Raw genomic sequence first — 18,283 nt, forward strand, 5'->3', positions numbered from 1 at the left:
TTTCTGGCTGCACGAGACTAACAGTAAGTACCCCATGTTAATTTTGATATGATCAACCGAGTTAAGTTTGATCATGTGTTGTTTTGATACCTTGTGTCTAAGTGTGCAGAGACTTAGGAACACAAGAAGTCGAGTGGAAGGCACAACGAGTGAGAAAGATGGCATGGGAAATGAGTTGACAGGTTCGGTGCATTCAAGATTTGAAAAGATGTGAAAGAGTATATCGGTGGACGAGAAGGACGCACAAAGCATTCAAGGGACGAGAAACAGGGGAGGGGGCCTGATCGCGGAGAAGGTCATAGTTGAATTTAGGTGAGCTCAACTTCAGATGACTGGAGAATCATCCAAATATGCGCGAGGAAGAGTTACCCGATTGGAGGTTAACTGGATACCCTAAAAAAGCTTGGAGGCGCCCTAAAGAAGCTTGGAGGCACCCTCACACCTCTTAATAGAGGTGCCTTCATGGGGCTTGGAGGCTCCCTTGCGCCTCTTGGAGGTACCTTAGAGCTTCCATAGAGGCGCCTCTAATGAAAAGTAGTCGACTACCATTGAGAAGAGGATAATCTTTTATCCACTTAGAGGTGCCTTCAAAAAATTGTAACTTTTTCCAAAAGGCTATAAAAAGTCTCATGAAACTAGAAATTAATTAACAATTATTATATTCAATTTCTTAGCTATTTTCAAAGACGATAAGAGGTCACTCTGCCTTCACGAAGGCGATCGTTAGTAAGCTTTTAACTATTTTAGATTAACAACTACCTAAATTATAACAAACTAAATTCCTTAACTTACTTTCAGTTATTACTTTTATATTAATTATTTATGCTAAATTAATATAATATCCTTGCTAAGTTAGAAAGTAAGAGATTTTTCTAATTTATTTTTAGAACTATTCACCCTCTCATAGGCTGCCTCATCGACCCTTGGGATTTTTTTTTATGTTTTTCTATTTTGTTTCAAGAAATTGGTGATGATGTGGTGATAAGGAGGGACCCACCTTGCGGGGGGTCGTCGCCACGGTGGAGGTCAAAGTCAAGGCGGTCAATGTTCTTATGCTAGCGGCCGGTCGGGCGAGTGGGCCACCCTACTGAGATAAAGAAGGCCCGACCCAGTGTCACTCATGGCTCGGCCATACACCGAGCACCCGACGCTCAATAAAGGAATAAACACCAAGTATATGCAGAAGCATGTCGAGCGGCTAACCCTCTTGGCCTTATATCTATTTACAAGAACAGCGGAGCGGATCTATGACCAAGCATACCGCTCGAAAACAGAAGGGCAGCCGAGCGGTTAGTCTGCTCAGCCAGACAATGAACTCATCAGCCAGGACAGTGGGAGTAACAGCCGAACGACCTTCCCGCCCGGCCAGATAGTACACTCATCCAAGCAAATAGTGAAAACTCGATCCATGCGACTAACTCGCCCGGCCCAGTAAAAGACACAATGCTAGCTAGAGATATCCTTTTGGGAGCAAGTGCCGCTGACAGGCGGCATGGTCGACGGCTGGGTCAGATAGAAAATCGTACGACGGAAGCTTCTACTGTCACTTCAGAGATATGCTCGGCTCGTTAAGGTATTGTGTCAGGGACACTTTACTGACACGCCTTTTCAAAAAATACCTTGGGAAGCGTGCATGCACTACAAAAAAATAAACCTTTAGAAGCGGTTTTAAGACACCTATAGCAACGATTTTCACCCGCTGCTAAATCTATTGCACTGGTTCAAAACCGTTGCAAATGTTGGCGACGCTAAAGCCAACAGATGCGATAAAACTGACTGGTGGTTCATGACTAAGAACCAGTTCTGATGGGTACCTATAGAAGCGGTTAATGACCAATCCTGATGGATACCTATAGAAGCGGTTAATGACCGATCCTGATGCATACCTATATAAATGGTTAATGACCGATCCTGATAAATACCTATAGAAGCGGTTAATGACCGATCCTGATGCATACCTATAGAAGTGGTTAATGACCGCCTTTATAAAATTTTCCAATCTAGAAAATTGCCCTTTAGAAGCAGTTATAACCGATTCTAGAGATCTAGTTATAGAAACGGTTAAAACAACTACTATTATTGAATTACCCATTTTATAAAAAAAAAATCTTATTTTCTACTGTACATGTAGAATTCCAAATCAAATGATCAAATTAAATCAATTGACAATATTCATATTTCAATTCACAAACCTAATTTATTTTCATAACACATTAATATAAATTGGATTACCAAATCAACACATACAATTTGTATTTCATTTCAAAATATTCATAACATATAACATTTAACTCCACACTATAACACAAACATAATATTTTCTTCGATCTCCAAAATATATACAACCTTCAATACAAATTTTCTCCAACAAAAAAACATCACAAGGCATGTGCTCCAAACGACAAAAGACATGTGCTCCAAACGACAAAAGACATTTGCTTCAAGCGACAAAAGACATTTGCTCCAACCTTCAATAGCAACCTTCAATAGAACCACCAAATTATATTCTATCAACATATTTCAATATATAATGAAAAAAATATTTAAAAAAAGCTTGTATCAAATTAAAAAGGTTGAATTAAAACGGTGCTCCTCCCCACCTGCAACACCAGCCCACAACTTCCACAGATGCGATAATCTTGTTTGATAATGCATTAATGGCACATCAGTTTAGTCCCCCCATTGCAAGTTGATGCTTTATAAAAAAACACCTTACATTTTTCTTCATTGTATAGACAAAGAAAACACTAAACAAAGGTCCTGGCTATCGAAAATGCATCAGAAAATAATGCATTGCACCATATGTTAGCCTGTACATGGAACAATTGTTGCACATCTTTAGCAAAGTACTTCCAGATACCACTATGTAGTTATTTGTGATGGTCATACCTTCGTGGATTTGAAACAATAACCAAATAGAGCAGTTGCAGCTCTGATGACATTAAAAGATATTTTGTTTATGGCATCTTGTCATTTTCAACTTCAAACAAGTAATAAAGAGCAAAGATTATATATGTGTACTACATGCTATTAGCCAGATGTATATATGCACTTTCATACAGTGAACTTGCTTACATGAAATGAAATTTTATCTTTTCATTTGAGAGAATCAAATGCTCGACATCATCATCCACATATTTAACCTGCACTAAGTTGAGTTCGTTTGAGTTAAAAGATAAAGCATAATGTGTATTGAGTAACGATTTAGGGATACGTAGGAAAATACATATTAACTGTTAACATATCAGCAATTAATCATGATAAAAAGAAAATCAGAAGAACGAAAGAACATAAGCAAATGAGCTTTCAAACTTTCATAAGCGAACTCGAACATATCACAGGCTCCTTATTTCATTTAACGGAATACCAAAGAAGAACTAAACAAGAGAAATGATGTACAGCAAGCAAAAGGTGAAGCTTCCAGACTGATGGTTTTTGGGAGGTGTTAGGAGATTAATGAACGATTGACCAGACAAAATTCAATACATACTCTATGCTGCTTGGTGTCTGAATTGTACTCCGTGATGGAACCCTTGTACCAATCATCATCTATTGGCCAGAGAACCTGAAAAGGCTCAGTTAAAAGCTGATATCCACAGAAATCATTTAGTCGGATACTCAGACAGTCATGGGAATTACTTGCCTTGCATTCCAACCCAATCAATGCATGCGGGTCTATGCCTTCAATTTCCAACCTACAAGAACAGAGGAAGCACCTAACTTAGCTTCCAATTACTCAGCATCTTTCAATTCCATTCTACCAAGTTCTGTTCAAACATTCCCTTGCCAGTAGCATGAACTAACTTAGCTTCCAATATCAGTCATCATCTTTCAAATTTACTTAACAAAGCTACATCAACAAACTGGCCCAACATTCAAGCTAGCCATGCATACATAACAGAAGTAAGTGCAAAGCAATGCTATAATCAAATCCTCAATAACAAAGATGATAACAACTAAAAGCTTGCAATACATAAATGAGAGCTAAAGGAAAATAATTCAGCACCTATAGCAATTATCAAACTAGAAGAATCCCCTTCGAATTCCCATCACAAGGTGCAAACCATAGAAACATTCATCCATGAAAGAGAGTGATAAGAAATGGAAATTCAGCACCTAACATGTATCAATATTTGAAAGGAAACAACCGAATTATGCACCTAAATAAATATTTGCAATGAAATCCAAAACCAGCCCTACGAGAACAATCCAAAGCCTTCACAAGGAGAAAGAACTACATTGAAATCAATTCATAACCCACTAAAACTATCCACAAAACCAAAGATCATGATAGCGTCTTCTAATTCAGTTCTCAACATACACAACTAATCAAAAAACAACACAACGAAACTGAGGCCATTCTCAGGAACAAAATAGCATCAAATTGCATCCCCACCAAAACCACAGCAATCTGCAAAACTGTACAACCTAGCAATGAAATCCTCATCATCCCAAGTTATGAAATAAAGCAGTACACTTTCAATTAAATCCACACAAAAACCACAGTTAACCAGAGAAACAACACTTCATCAAATTGAAACCACGCATTCCCAAATCGTTCAAAGTTACCGAAGCAATAGATCACAAGAACATCATTGATCAAGGTCCCAAAATCTGTTCAACATTTCCGAAGCAATGGGTCAACAAGTACCTCATCGATCGAGGCTTAAAACTTCCACAACAGGAATTAACCGAAACCCAACCAATGAGAACAACGCGACACATCAAATTCGTTCAAAAGCCCCCAAATCATGGCTGGAAACAAAAAGGATCGCAAGAGGAAACGAGAAGTTAAGGAAATATGCAAGGAGCCGCACGATACGACAAGAACAAACATGAACATCAAGAACATCTTTGGAATGCCTATCAAATCCTCCCTAGCTCCTATCCTCTACCTCACAGTACCCAAAATCCATTGCCAAAACTCGAGAAGAAACCTAGGGCGGAGCAAGAACAACACGGAACTTCGATTCACAGCTCATTCAACCAGGAAACCATCATACCAGACCATCACTATAAATCCGAGCATCTATCCTCTACTTCATGGAATTCATATCAATATATAGGATGTACTTGCCTTTCGCTTCTTGTGCCTGCGGCCGCAATCCTCGCTCTGTGCTACCGTGCAGACGGTGAGCTTGCCCGATCAGTGTCCTCCACGGAAGTTGGCTACGGGTTACCAAGCTCAGCCCACGCTTGAGCTGCGGTGAGATGCTCCGTCTGTGTGGCGGAGAAGACGCGAGGCGCGAGGTCGGCGATTTCATGAGAGGAGCGATGGTTTCGGCTATTTCGGGGCTGTGAGGTGGCGGCGCGATGCCCCGTGTAACTTATACCTATACCTAGGTTACTTCAATATCAGTTTAGGCTAATTGAGGTCAATTAAACTCCCATCTGATGTGTTCATCTATTTAATTATTCTACGCCCTTAAAAGGTGTCATATTCATTCTGATCAAATCCTAAAAATTTTGTATAATTCATAGAAAATTTGCTAATATATTTCGTAGTTGTTCGTGTGACCTCTATTGATTTTATTTTTAATTAAATCCCTTAATTAATGTTTAAGAGATCTTACAATTGCACATTCCCACAGGCTCGACATCCGAGGGCTTATCCTTCCAACCCACCTCCTCACCCCCACTTGTCGACTCACCGGTCATCCTGGTCTTCACCTTCTTGGATGCGACGGAGGAGGACTCGCTAGGGCTGACGCAGGGAACGGAGGAGGAGAATACTCGGCTGAGCGGCAGGTAGCGCATAGACACGCTGTAAGCAAACTATAATAATAAACTTAAAAAATAATATGGATAACTTGTAGAAAAAGACAAATTAAATTAAAGGATTCATTGGAAAAATTTACAAATCTACCGGCCAATAGAAATTAAACCCTAATCAATTATAATTTATATCACCATTAACATATAAAAATATTATCACCATACGAAAATTAAACCAAGAAATTACCTCGAGAAACAAAATCAAAGGTGATATATGATGTGGATGTCGAAGGATGATGCTAAGGTGCAATTAATCTGATGGGTCGCTCGAATAGAGAGGATTGTTGGAACATAGATAGTCGATAGAAAAGAGAAGGTCACCAGAACAAAGAGGATCACAGAAATAGAAAGATTTGCTGGAATTGTGAAAATAATATGAGATGTGAGCATGTTTTTTTTATTAATCTCGTATGTACCCTTTAGAAGTGGTCATATGTAACCTTTAGAAGCGGTTCTAAACCGCTTCTTAAAGAAACTTATAGGAACGGTTCTAATAACCGGTTGTATATGTGTCCAATAGCAACAGTTTACCAACCACTTCGAAAAAAAACTCAATTGAAGTGGTTTTAAGAGCGGTTACACTTACCGATTCTATTAGGTTTGCTTTTACAACCACTTCATCAACTGCTGCTAATATTTTGGTCCTAATGTCTAATTTTTTTGTAGTGATGCCTTGGGAAGTGTGCATGCCTTGGGAATCATGCACCCATGCTACATGGACTCTATATAAAGGGGGTCCAAGATTCGTCGGAGGTATGTGCATATTACTGTTGCTGTTACTATTCACTTACTTTCCTTCTTGCTCTATTGCTTCCACATTGTCGGTGACTGACTTGAGCGTCGGAGGGTCAACGTCGGAGACCTCTTCCTTGGCTCGGCACTGATGTAGTTGTGGTTGCAGGTTCAAGAGGATTCCACACGTGGTCAGTAGGACCGTCACATCCCTAATATCTATCGCCTCGACTCTCGGACAGGATCAGATGACTATAAGAACTAGACGAAGATCATGGATTTCGACAGTAAAACCATAAATATAGCTATTCAAAATATCCACCATGACGTGGATATGGTTTAGGGCAGGTGAGGAAATAGGAGGAAAGGGAGGGGCAGTTTGGGAAAATGAGGAGATAGGGTTTTAAGAGGGTACTGTAGCATGCGAGGAGAGAGAGGGTTTTTTGGTTCGTGTTTTCGCCGCCGCCAACTCCTGCTCCTTCCCTCTCTTGCTCCTCGCCAGCGCCGACGCCGACTGCCGGCCTCCACCACTCCTCTCTCTCCTTCTCTTTCTCTCCACCTCCTGTGTAGCCGCCGCCGCACGGGAGCGTGCCGATGGCGCGAAGGACTGACACCAGCAGCCACAGTTGCGCTCCGACCATGCTCCTACTTGCCTCCTCGTTGCAGCGTCCGACCATCACCGCCGGCGAGGCATGCCCCTGACTCTCCTTCCCGCAAAGCATTGGACGCCTCATTTTCTTCAAGCCGCCGCACCTCTTCTTCCTCCTCGCGATGCCGCCGCTAGCCACTGCTCCCTCGCCTTCTCTCTCGCTCTCAAGTCTCTCCCCCTCCCCCTCGCGCCTCAACCCACGGGATTGACTCGCCGAAGCAGAGCAGCAGCGGAGCCACCCCCCTCTCTCTCTCCTTCCTCTCGTCGGCAGCATTCCTGCCTCCTCCTCTCCTATCGCCGGAGCTGCAGCTGAGCTACCACCTTTCCCGCGCTCATGCACATCGCTGCCAAGGCCGAGATAGAACCATCTCCTCTTTCCCGGTCCATACGCAGCAGCTTCTCCCGCCGGCAGTCATCGGGCATTACGGTCCTGCTCACCGACGTCGCTTCCGACTCTTCACGCCTTCGTGTGCTATGCCTTCCCTAACCAGCAGCCCCCACGCGCCCAACAGTCCACGCGCCGGCCGTCCTTACGTCGATTTCGTCTCGGCTCCGATTTCATTTCGCTATGTGCCGGCCTTCATGCCGTTATCTCGTTCCAGTTTCATGTGTTGTGGTGGTGTAGCCTTTGTGCCTTGGTTATTGTTGAGTGTCACTGATTTGACCATATTCCGCTCCTGTCGTCAGTTCCCGGCCTGCGTGTCGATATTAGTTCCCGGCCTGCGCGCCGATATTAGTTCTCGGTCTGTGTACCGGTGTCTTATCCCAGTCTGCGTACCGATCTCGTGTCCCGGTCTACGTACTGGTATTATATCCCGATCTGCAGCTCGTCTTCCGGGTCAGTGCATCGTTCAGCGTCTCGTCGTCAGATCTAGCTCTCCATCCTGATCGGAGTCATCCACTCTTCCGGGTCGCGACAACTCGAGCCCGTCCCATCGGAGGGCGCCCCCTAGGCCAGGGTATGTTTTCCGTTCATATTCCATACGCATTTCATTATTTTATGGCTTAGTCTTGTACTCATGTATTCGTTGGATCTTCCTCAAGCATCGGGGTACCGGGGGCCGGGTCAACCCGGTCGCTAGCTGCAGGTAGCGTTGACCAGTGGACTTCCGAAGACTTGGTCAACACTGGAGCCATCTCAGCACACCCCCTCCGGGATGTCGCGATTCAGTCAACATTCTTGCCACCTCACCCGACGGTCCGTCTTACTCAGCTTCCGGACGGGATCAATTTGGCGCCGTCTGTGGGAACACAACAACCTGTTCCGGAACGTGAAGATGGACGACATCGGGAGGATCTCTGCTATTATCACAATCCCGGAGGATTTCGACACATATATTATCTTCTATCCTCACGCCATCGGTATTCGGTAGTCGAGGGATCGAGTGGAGCTTCAGCTGGCTGACAGGTTAGTTTTTCCATTATGTTTTTTCCCTGACTCCACAGGTATTCGGGAGTTAAGGGACCGGGACAAACCCTTAGCCGGTTGGCACGACTTCCCAATCAGGTACGCTACAAGCTCTGCTCCCTTTTTATGATTATAGGAACCAATATAACTCCCTGATATGAGAGTAAGATCCTAGCTCCTTGATCAAAGACTAGGGCCTTCGATTCTTGATCATACACTAGGGGCCCAGCTCTCCACACATACATTTGGGACACAGCTCCCCGCTCATACACTAGGGACACAACTCCCCGATCATTGACTCACGGTACCACTTCACGATCAGGATCTAGGGGTCTCACTCTTTGATTACAAGCTAGGGGCCTTACTCTCCAATCAGGGACCAAAAGCCCAGCTCCCCGGTCAGCCTATTCGCCATTAAGCAAGAGCCCAAGGAGCCGCTCAGAGCTTACATCCAACGATTCAACCGAGTGTCCATGGATATTCCAATGGCCACCTCAGAAACGATGATGAATGCGTTTACACAGGGCCTCGTGGACGGTGACTTCTTCCGTTCACTTATTCGAAAGCCGCCCCGAGACTACGATCATATGTTACACCGGGCCAACGAGTACATTAATGTGGAGGAAGCCCAGGCGGCCCGAAGTAAAGAAGCTCCAATCGAGCGGCTAGCCACTGCCGAGCGGAAGCCGCACACTGGTCACTAGCTGCCCAGAGGACCGCGAGCTGAAGCAGCCCACCCTCAGCAACATGCAAGATCCCGCGCCATTCAAGAGGTATCTGCCAAGCGGTCCAAACCAAAAAAGAAGGTATGGACCCCAATATTTTGCTCATTCCACCAGACCGACACGCATAATACAAGAGATTGCTGAAGCCTTCCCCTGATCGCCCACCCCGTGCCCCGGAGTGGCCACCGTCGATCGCCATCATCCGACAGGCGACAGTGACATCGTGAAGCCGATCGACGACAGTCTCCTGAACGGTATCGTCCTCAGAGGGACGAGGACAATCCCCGGGTATCTAAGGAGCGGCCTAAGTCGTCCGCCTGGGAGGAAGAAAATAGAAGCAACACGTCCCGCGATGAAATCAACATCATCGCTGGCGGGCCGACCGGAGGTGATTCCAACAGAGCAAGGAAGGCAAGTGTCAGGCAGTTCCAAATCCATGAGGTCGGCTGCAGTCAAGAACGGGCGAGCGGGCCCGAAATCAGCTTCGGGCCCAGGGACTTGGAGGGAGTCGAAGTGCCACATGACAACGCCCTTCTCATCAAAGCGGTAATAGCTAATTATACTATTCACCACATTTTCGTTGATACAGGCAGCTCGGTCAACATCATATTCAAAAAAGCTTTCGACCAACTGCAAATCGATCGAGCTAAGTTGCTGCCCATGACAACCCCCTTTACGGGTTTACGGGCAATGAAGTTCTGCCGGTCGGACAAGTCTGACTGGCTATTTCGCTAGGAGAAGAGCCGCTCAGAAGGACGCGGACGACAAACTTCGTCGTGGTTGACTCTCCCTCAGCATACAACGTTATCTTAGGGCGACCAACGCTCAGTGAGTTCCGAGCGGCCGTCTCCACCTTCTACCAGAAAATGAACTTCTCGGTCGAAGATAAAGTTGGGGAAGTGCGAGGAGACTAGCTGGCAGCTCGGCGATGCTACGTCGAAATGGTCCAAGCGGAAGCTAATTCCGCGCGGAAGACGCCACGGATCGAGGTGAACGCCATAACCGAGTGATCCTGTCCGAATCAGAAGTCAAAGGACGCTGGGGACGTGGCGCTCCCTACTGGATCCTCGGGTGCTCCGTCGAACCTGCAACAAAATCGAGCCGGGAGGGGTGTCCCGGCGACGGCCCTCCGACGCTCAAGTCAGGCGAGGAATAATAAAGAGGTGGCTTCAGAGATTCAAAACCAGCGTCCCTCCGGTGAAGAAATGGAGACCTTATATAGACCTCTCGAAGGAGCCTGGGCGCGCCAATCAAAGCAATCACCTGCTTTCGACCATGCCCAGGTATGGGTTTGTCAGAAGGGCATCCATAAGGCCATACCTCTACTGTATCAACCTCTCCACGATGTGACGGCGAGATCCTCCATCGTGTAATCTTGTGTACGGCATAATCATCAGACATGCCTTTGCTGACATCCCATATCTGAGCGAGCGAATAGGCGCTCGGCTAACCTTTGTATCCTCGCCCTTATCACGGCGAACGGACCACCCGCTCGGCCCTTGATCAAGGCGGACACCGCCCGGCCATTCGATCCTCGCCTTGGCGTGAAGCCAAGCCCATGGTGGTGACCTCAGCTCGCTTCGGACTGCTCAGCCTTGCCACCACTACCGCTTAGTCGGCCTCCATCCGTCCTCGGTGGGACCCTTGATGGGTCCCCATTCTTACCGCTGGATCACTTGCCTTCCTTTCAAGTCTAGTCGAAGGAGGCAGTGAGTCCGACTGACTGGACTATGTGTCCGAGCGGGCGGTCGTCGCCTTACCGTCGCTTATGATATCCCTAGAGCCGTTCGGCCCTTTTGCCAAATTCAGCCGCTCGGCTCTTCGTTTTGGATGTCTTGGCGCTCAACGTGGATGTTTGCTTGTCTAAATCTTCTCGAAAATCGCGCAAATCCTTTTCATTAAGTCGAAGCATGCGCGGTATGGGCGCATTAATTGCGCCTGGTGACAGAGCGCCACGTGGCTCTTCTTGCGTGGCGGTGATGATCCGTACGATGGGACGCCGATTACTTTGAAATGGACGGTTAGATGATGACCTAGTCTCTCGTGACCTGCATCCGACGGACGAGGCCGACCAGCCTCGTTCACATAAAGCCTTCGTCTTCGCCTTTACACTGCATTCTCTGTTTCATTGCGCGTCCTCCGTCGAAGGTGCCCGCGGCTGTATCATTCCGGCTGTCCTAGTTCTTGCCTCTTGGTGGTTTTCGGCTTTCCGGTGATCCTCTCCGTTCATCTTCCCTCCGTAAGCTTCTCCCTTCCTTTCGTTCGGCCTTTCCCTTTCGCGTGGAACTCCTTTCGTTCCCTTGCTTGCGAACTCTTATCTGTCCTCCGTTTCCGAGTTTCTTTCGGCTTCCTTCTTTCTTTTTCTTGGTACTTCAGTCATGGCAAGCACTTCCGTACCCGCTGTTGATGCTCATGGTCCCTGGTATATGACCATGGAGAGTCGGTTTGATGAAGAGGGCGCTCGGTGTCTTGTTCGGACGTACGGGATCCCGGACGACCATGAAATAGTTGTAGCCGACCCGACCGACCGGCCCCATAACCCGCCGATCGGCACAATTTGTTTTTTTCTGGACCAATTCCAGGGCGGCCTTAGATTTCCCACCCATCCTTTTGTTTTGGAAGTTTGTAATTATTTTCGCATCCCGCTCGGCCAACTTGTGCCGAATTCCTTTAGGCTGGTCCTCTTTAGGCTGCACAGTATCCCACTCGACCCCCAAATATTCCACTACTTCTTCTACCCCAAACAATCCGAGTTGGGTACTTTTATTTTCCAAAGTAGAATAGGCTTCAAATTTTTTGAGAATATGCCGACCTCCAACAAGCACTGGAAGGAGTGGGATACAACTTCCCGAGCGGCCAGCATTCCGAACCAAATGACAGACCGCTGTGTCGACCCAGCCGGAGCTCGGCAAATTCAGAAGCAATCCGGCCTACCTTCATGCGGCGAACTGGTTGTCCGGTCAGCGGTACAAAATCGACCAGTTGCTTCTCAAGGGGGTGTTGTACATTTTTGGATTATCTCCCGTTCGGGCCAATCTCCCCTACCGCATGGGTAAGGACTCTTTACTCTCTTCGCCTTTTTTGTCTAACTGATTTTAATTTCTTCCATTGCAGCTGAAGTCATGTGGCGCTCCAAGGCTACCGATCATCTGAAATTGAAGGCCGTGGAAATCGAGGCGGCGACCAAAAAAGAACTCGCCGAGCGGGGTCTTATCCCCAGCCACCCGGCAGATGCAGGAGAGGGGGGGACGCAGTCTGCCCCTGAAACAGAAGTTACCCAATCCGCTTCAACGGAGGTTGAGGCGGATCCTATTTCCTCTGCTCCAGCCGAGCTGGGAGTCCCCCGGGCCGGGGATTCACCACTGGAAGTTCGGCGGAAACGTCGAAGAGACCCCAGCCTTCCGCCGACCCAAGAAGGCGAACCACAGGCGCCGATCGGGGTCGCTTCACCAGATCGCACGCCGTCGCAGATCGAGACCCCAGTGGCCTCGCCCACCGCACAGTCCTCTGGCTCTCCTCCACGGACTCGTCGTCGCTTGCGACGGTTGGGCGAAACTTCAACCATAGGGGAGTCCTCGGGCCAGGCGATTGCGGCTGAGGAAGTGCCGGCCGGCCACCCGACCATCAAGACTACCCTTCGATTCCCATCGGAGGAATATTTATTGTCTGCCGATCGGCCATCAAGCCCCGTTCATGAAATAACCTTGACGGGCCCGCTCGCCAAACTTTTCGAAGACGCTCAGATTCGGGTGGCCCTCATGACGCCCAAGCAGCTTGGCGATAACAACATGCAGCAGGCCACTCAGGTAAGTTCATTTTTCTTCCTGTGCCATGCTACTGTTCGGTTCCTGATTGTATTACTTCCCTTATAGCATTGGGCCAAGCAAATCGCCACTAGCCATAGGCTAGCCGAGCTGGAGGATCTCATGGAAAAACTCCAAGTCTCGGGGGGTCCATTGGTCGAGAAGGAAAAGCAGGCTCTAGAGGCTGAGCGGAAGAAGGTCTCCGATCTGGCTGCGGAGGTGGCTCGGCTAGAGGGCCAAGTCAAGAAGCGCGAAGCGGATGCCAAACGCGCTACTGCCCGGAAGAAGCGAGCGATAGCTGATCTGGACAAGATGAAAATAGATGTCCGTGCGCTAGATTAACGATCCAAGGACCTGGAGGCTCAGCTGAACGCCGAGCGGGAGGACTGTTCGGCAGAACGCACAAAAGCTGAGGTGGACTTGAAGGCAGTCCAAGATTCCTTAACCGCTTCCCGGGCGGTACTCAAAAAATATAAGGAAGGAGAGCCGAGTCGCCTAGCAGCATCACGCCAAGAATACCTCCGCTCGGAACGGTTCGGCGCAAAATTCTACGGCAACGTCTCCTCAACTTTCGCCGAGGCGGTCAAGGTCACACCTTCCTGCTGACCTGAGCATTCCCTCTTCAGATCTGGCGGCTATGATTGACGATATCCCGGACGCCTTTTTTAATTTTGAGGACCCGGAGTGAGGCGAGTTCTTCCGAGTACTTTCTGTATTTCATCCGCTCTGCTGATGTAAAATTTTTGAATGTGCCGATCGACATAATTGTGTTCCTTTGCCTCTATTTTTGTTTGCTCTTCATTGCCGTCTTTTGTCTGTTTGGTGCTTATTCGTAGAGTCAGTTAAGCTCCACGTGTTTCCCACTAGACGACCGATCAGGTCAATCAATTGACTCGATTTCCTTGAAATCGTTTAGCGATTGGCTATACTGTTTGCATTCAGTGAATGCGAAGTATTGGCAAACTGATGGCCGATCGGACTTAATCAATTTAGTACTTGCGAACGCTCGTTATTCGGCGTCCTTAGTTCCGTCGGCACGATTGGCTGGTCGGCATGGATATTTATAGCCGGTCGGTAGCGGCTCTCGATCTTTAACGACGGGCTCGTCGGCGCGGATATTTATAGCGGTCGGCGCGACTCTCGATCTTTAGCGGCGGGCTCGTCGGTCTTCGCTCGGGCGTTTATAGCGCCGACTCGTCTCGATCTTTAACAGCGGAGCTCGTCGGTAGCGGATATTTATAGCGGTCGGTGCGGCTCTCGATCTTTAACGACGGAGCTCGTCGGTCTTCCACTCGGGCGTTTATAGGCGGCTCGTCTCCGGTTTCTCGGCGGAGGTTTATAAACGCCGGACCGTCTCGATTTTTAACGACGGGGCGCGAGCGGATATTTATAGCCGGTCGGTGCGGCTCTCGATCTTCTTGTCGGGCTCGGCGGTCTTCCTTCGGACGTTTATAGACGCCGGCTCGTCTCCCGGTTTCCCGGCCGGAGGGTTTATAGACGCCGAACCGTCTCTCGATTTTTAACGACGGAGCTCGTCGGCGCGGATATTTATACCCGGTCGGCGCGGCTCTCGATCTTTAACGTCGGAGCTCGACGGTCTTCCGCTCGGACGTTTATAGACGCCGGCTCGTCTCCCGATTTCCCGGCCGGAGGGTTTATAGACGTCGAACCGTCTCTCGATTTTTAACGACGGAGCTTGTCGGCGCGGATATTTATAGCCGGTCGGCGCGGCTCTCGATCTTTAACGTCGGAGCTCGACGGGCTTTTAAGCCTAATTTGGACAACGTTTACCTGGCCGAACGGCACAGGGTCTTCGGAATTGAGCCTTTGGCTCGTACAATATACCTCCGGCTGAGCAGCTCGGGGCCTTCGTCGTCGAGCGCTTGGCTCCGATAATTTACCTCCGGCCGAGCGGCACGGGGCCTTCAGATACTATACCTCCGGCTGAGCAGCTCGAGGCCTTTGTCGTCGAGCGCTTGGCTCCGATAATTTACCTCCGGCCGAGCGGCACGGGTCCTTCGGATACTATACCTCCGGCTGAGCAGCTCGGGGCCTTTGTCGTCGAGCGCTTGGCTCCGATAATTTACCTCCGGCAGAGCGGCACGGGGCCTTCGGATACTATACCTCCGGCTGAGCAGCTCGGGGTCTTCGTCGTCGAGCGCTTGGCTCCGATAATTTACCTCCGGCCGAGCGGCACGGGGCCTTCATATACTATACCTCCGGCTGAGCAGCTCGGGGCCTTCGCCGTCGAGCGCTTGGCTCCGATAGTTTACCTCCGGCCGAGCGGCACGGGGCCTTCAGATACTATACCTCCGGCTGAGCAGCTCGGGGCCTTCGTCGTCGAGCGCTTGGCTCCGATAATTTACCTCCGGCCGAGCGGCACGGGGCCTTCAGATACTATACCTCCGGCTGAGCAGCTCGGGGCCTTCGTCGTCGAGCCGCACGGGGTCTTCCCATCGAGCTCGGGGTTCGGTTAACATACTCCCGGCCAAGCAGCACGGGCTTCCCATCGAGCCTTTGGCTCGGCTAACATACTCCCGGCCGAGCGGCACGGGGTCTTCCCATCGAGCTCTTGGCTCGGCTAACATACTCCCGGCCGAGCGGCACGGGCTTTTCATCGAGCCTTTGGCTCGGCTAATACACTCCCGGCCGAGCGGCCCGGGGTTTTCCTATCGAGCCTTGGGGTCGACTAACATACTCCCGGCCGAGCGGCACGGGCTTCCCATCGAGCTCGGGGCTCGGCTAACATACTCCCGGCCGAGCGGCACGGGGTCTTCCCACCGAGCTCTTGGCTCGGCTAACATACTCCCGGCCGAGCGGCACGGGGTCTTCCCACCGAGCTCTTGGCTCGGCTAATACACTCCCGGCCGAGCGGCACGGGGTTCCCATCGAGCTCGGGGCTCGGCTAACATACTCTCGGCCGAGCGGCACGGGGTCTTCCCACCGAGCTCTTGGCTCGGCTAATACACTCCCGGCCGAGCGGCACAGGCTTCCCATCGAGCTCGGGGCTCGGCTAACATACTCCCGGCCGAGCGGCACGGGCTTTTCATCGAGCCTTTGGCTCGGCTAATACACTCCCGGCCGAGCGGCACGAGGTTCCCATCGAGCTCGGGGCTCGGCTAACATACTCCCGGCCGAGCGGCACGGGGTCTTCCCATCGAGCTCTTGGCTCGGCTAACATACTCCCGGCCGAGCGGCACGGGGTCTTTCCATCGAGCTCTTGGCTCGGCTAACATACTCCCGGCCGAGCGGCACGGGCTTCCCATCGAGCTCGGGGCTCGGCTAACATACTCCCGGCCGAGCGGCACGGGGTCTTCCCATCGAGCTATTGGCTCGGCTAACATACTCCCGGCCGAGCGGCACGGGGTCTTCCCACCGAGCTCTTGGCTCGACTAATACACTCCCGGCCGAGCGGCATGGGCTTCCCATCGAGCTCGGGGCTCGGCTAATACACTCCCGGCCGAGCGGCACGGGCTTCCCATCGAGCTCGGGGAACTATAATAAATCTTACAACGGAAAAAGGATAACTGAAGAACTGACCTGCTGACCAGCGAGGGTTCTGACCCAATTTCTCGACTCCCGAATACCCGTGGAGTGATGAAGAATATATATACTTGTCGAAACTCATCAAGGCTTCCTCGTCGGACCGATATCGGGGCAGGAGTTACTCCCGCTTGAGTGCTGGTCGGACCCTTATTTTGCCCCCATTTCTAATGCTTCTCCGGTCGTTCCTCCTGGGCCGCTCAGATATCCGCTCAGCTTGAGCCTTCTGTTTCTGTTGCTCCACGAGCTTAGCTGCTCTTGCCTCAATTAGAGCGTCGAGTTTCTCCTGGGAGAGCATCACGGTGAGGTCGTCCAGCTTCGTCCATCTATTCCGCTCGGATACATGTGCGTTCCCACAGACGGCGCCAATTTGATCCTGTCCGAATCAGAAGTCAAAGGACGCTGGGGACGTGGCGCTCCCTACTGGATCCTCGGGTGCTCCGTCGAACCTGCAACAAAACCAAGCCGGGAGGGGTGTCCTGGCGACGGCCCTCCGACGCTCAAGTCAGGCGAGGAATAACAAAGAGGTGGCTTCAGAGATTCAAAACCAGCGTCCCTCCGGTGAAGAAATGGAGACCTTATATAGACCTCTCGAAGGAGCCTGGGCGCGCCAATCAAAGCAATCACCTGCTTTCGACCATGCCCAGGTATGGGTTTGTCAGAAGGGCATCCATAAGGCCATACCTCTACTGTATCAACCTCTCCACGATGTGACGGCGAGATCCTCCATCGTGCAATCTTGTGTACGGCATAATCATCAGACATGCCTTTGCTGACATCCCATATCCCGAGCCGAACGAATAGGCCGCTCGGCTAACCTTTGTATCCTCGCCCTTATCCTGGCCGAACGGACCACCCGCTCGGCCCTTCGGTCCCAGCCGCTCCCGCCTTGGCGTCGGAAACCCAAGCCCATGGCTGGGTGACCTCTGGCTCCGCTCGGACCTGCTCAACTGCTTGACGCGGCCACTACCCGCTTAGTCAGCACTCCATCCGTCCTCAGGCTGGGACCCTTCAGGAAGTGGGTCCCCCATTCTTACCGCCGGATCACCGAGAAACCACCCTCTTTGGTTTATGAAGAAAAAGAGGAGGTGCAGATCCACCCGACCTGATCGTAGGCCACCACATTTATTGCGGCCGATCTGGAGGCAAGCCAAAAAAAGGAGGTGATCAAATGTCTCCAGAGAAACTGCGATGTCTTCGTTTGGTCGACGCATGAGCTGCCCTGGATTTCACCAAGTATAGCACAACATGAACTTCACATCTGACCGGACGCTCGGCCGGTGAAGCAAAGGAAGAGGGACTTCAGCGCCGAACAGAACGGCATCATCCGAGCGGAGGTTGAGAAGCTTCTGGAGGCCGGCCACATACGTGAAGTGCAGTTTCCGAGCTGGTTGGCGAACGTGGTGCTAGTCTCCAAGCCGGGCAACAAGTGGAGGGTTTGCATTGATTTCCGGGATCTCAACAAAGCATGCCCAAAAGATTTCTACCCTCTGCCTAGATTGATCAACTGGTGGACAGTGGACTCAACAGCCGGGTGCGAGCTACCATCAGGTGCCGCTTGCCCGAGAGGATCAAGAGAAGGTTAGCTTCGTCACAGCCGACGGCACTTACTGCTACAATGTAATGTCGTTCGGATTGAAGAACGCAA

This window comes from Zingiber officinale, chromosome 6A (assembly GCF_018446385.1).
Source record: "Zingiber officinale cultivar Zhangliang chromosome 6A, Zo_v1.1, whole genome shotgun sequence".
Taxonomy (NCBI): Eukaryota; Viridiplantae; Streptophyta; class Magnoliopsida; order Zingiberales; family Zingiberaceae; genus Zingiber; species Zingiber officinale.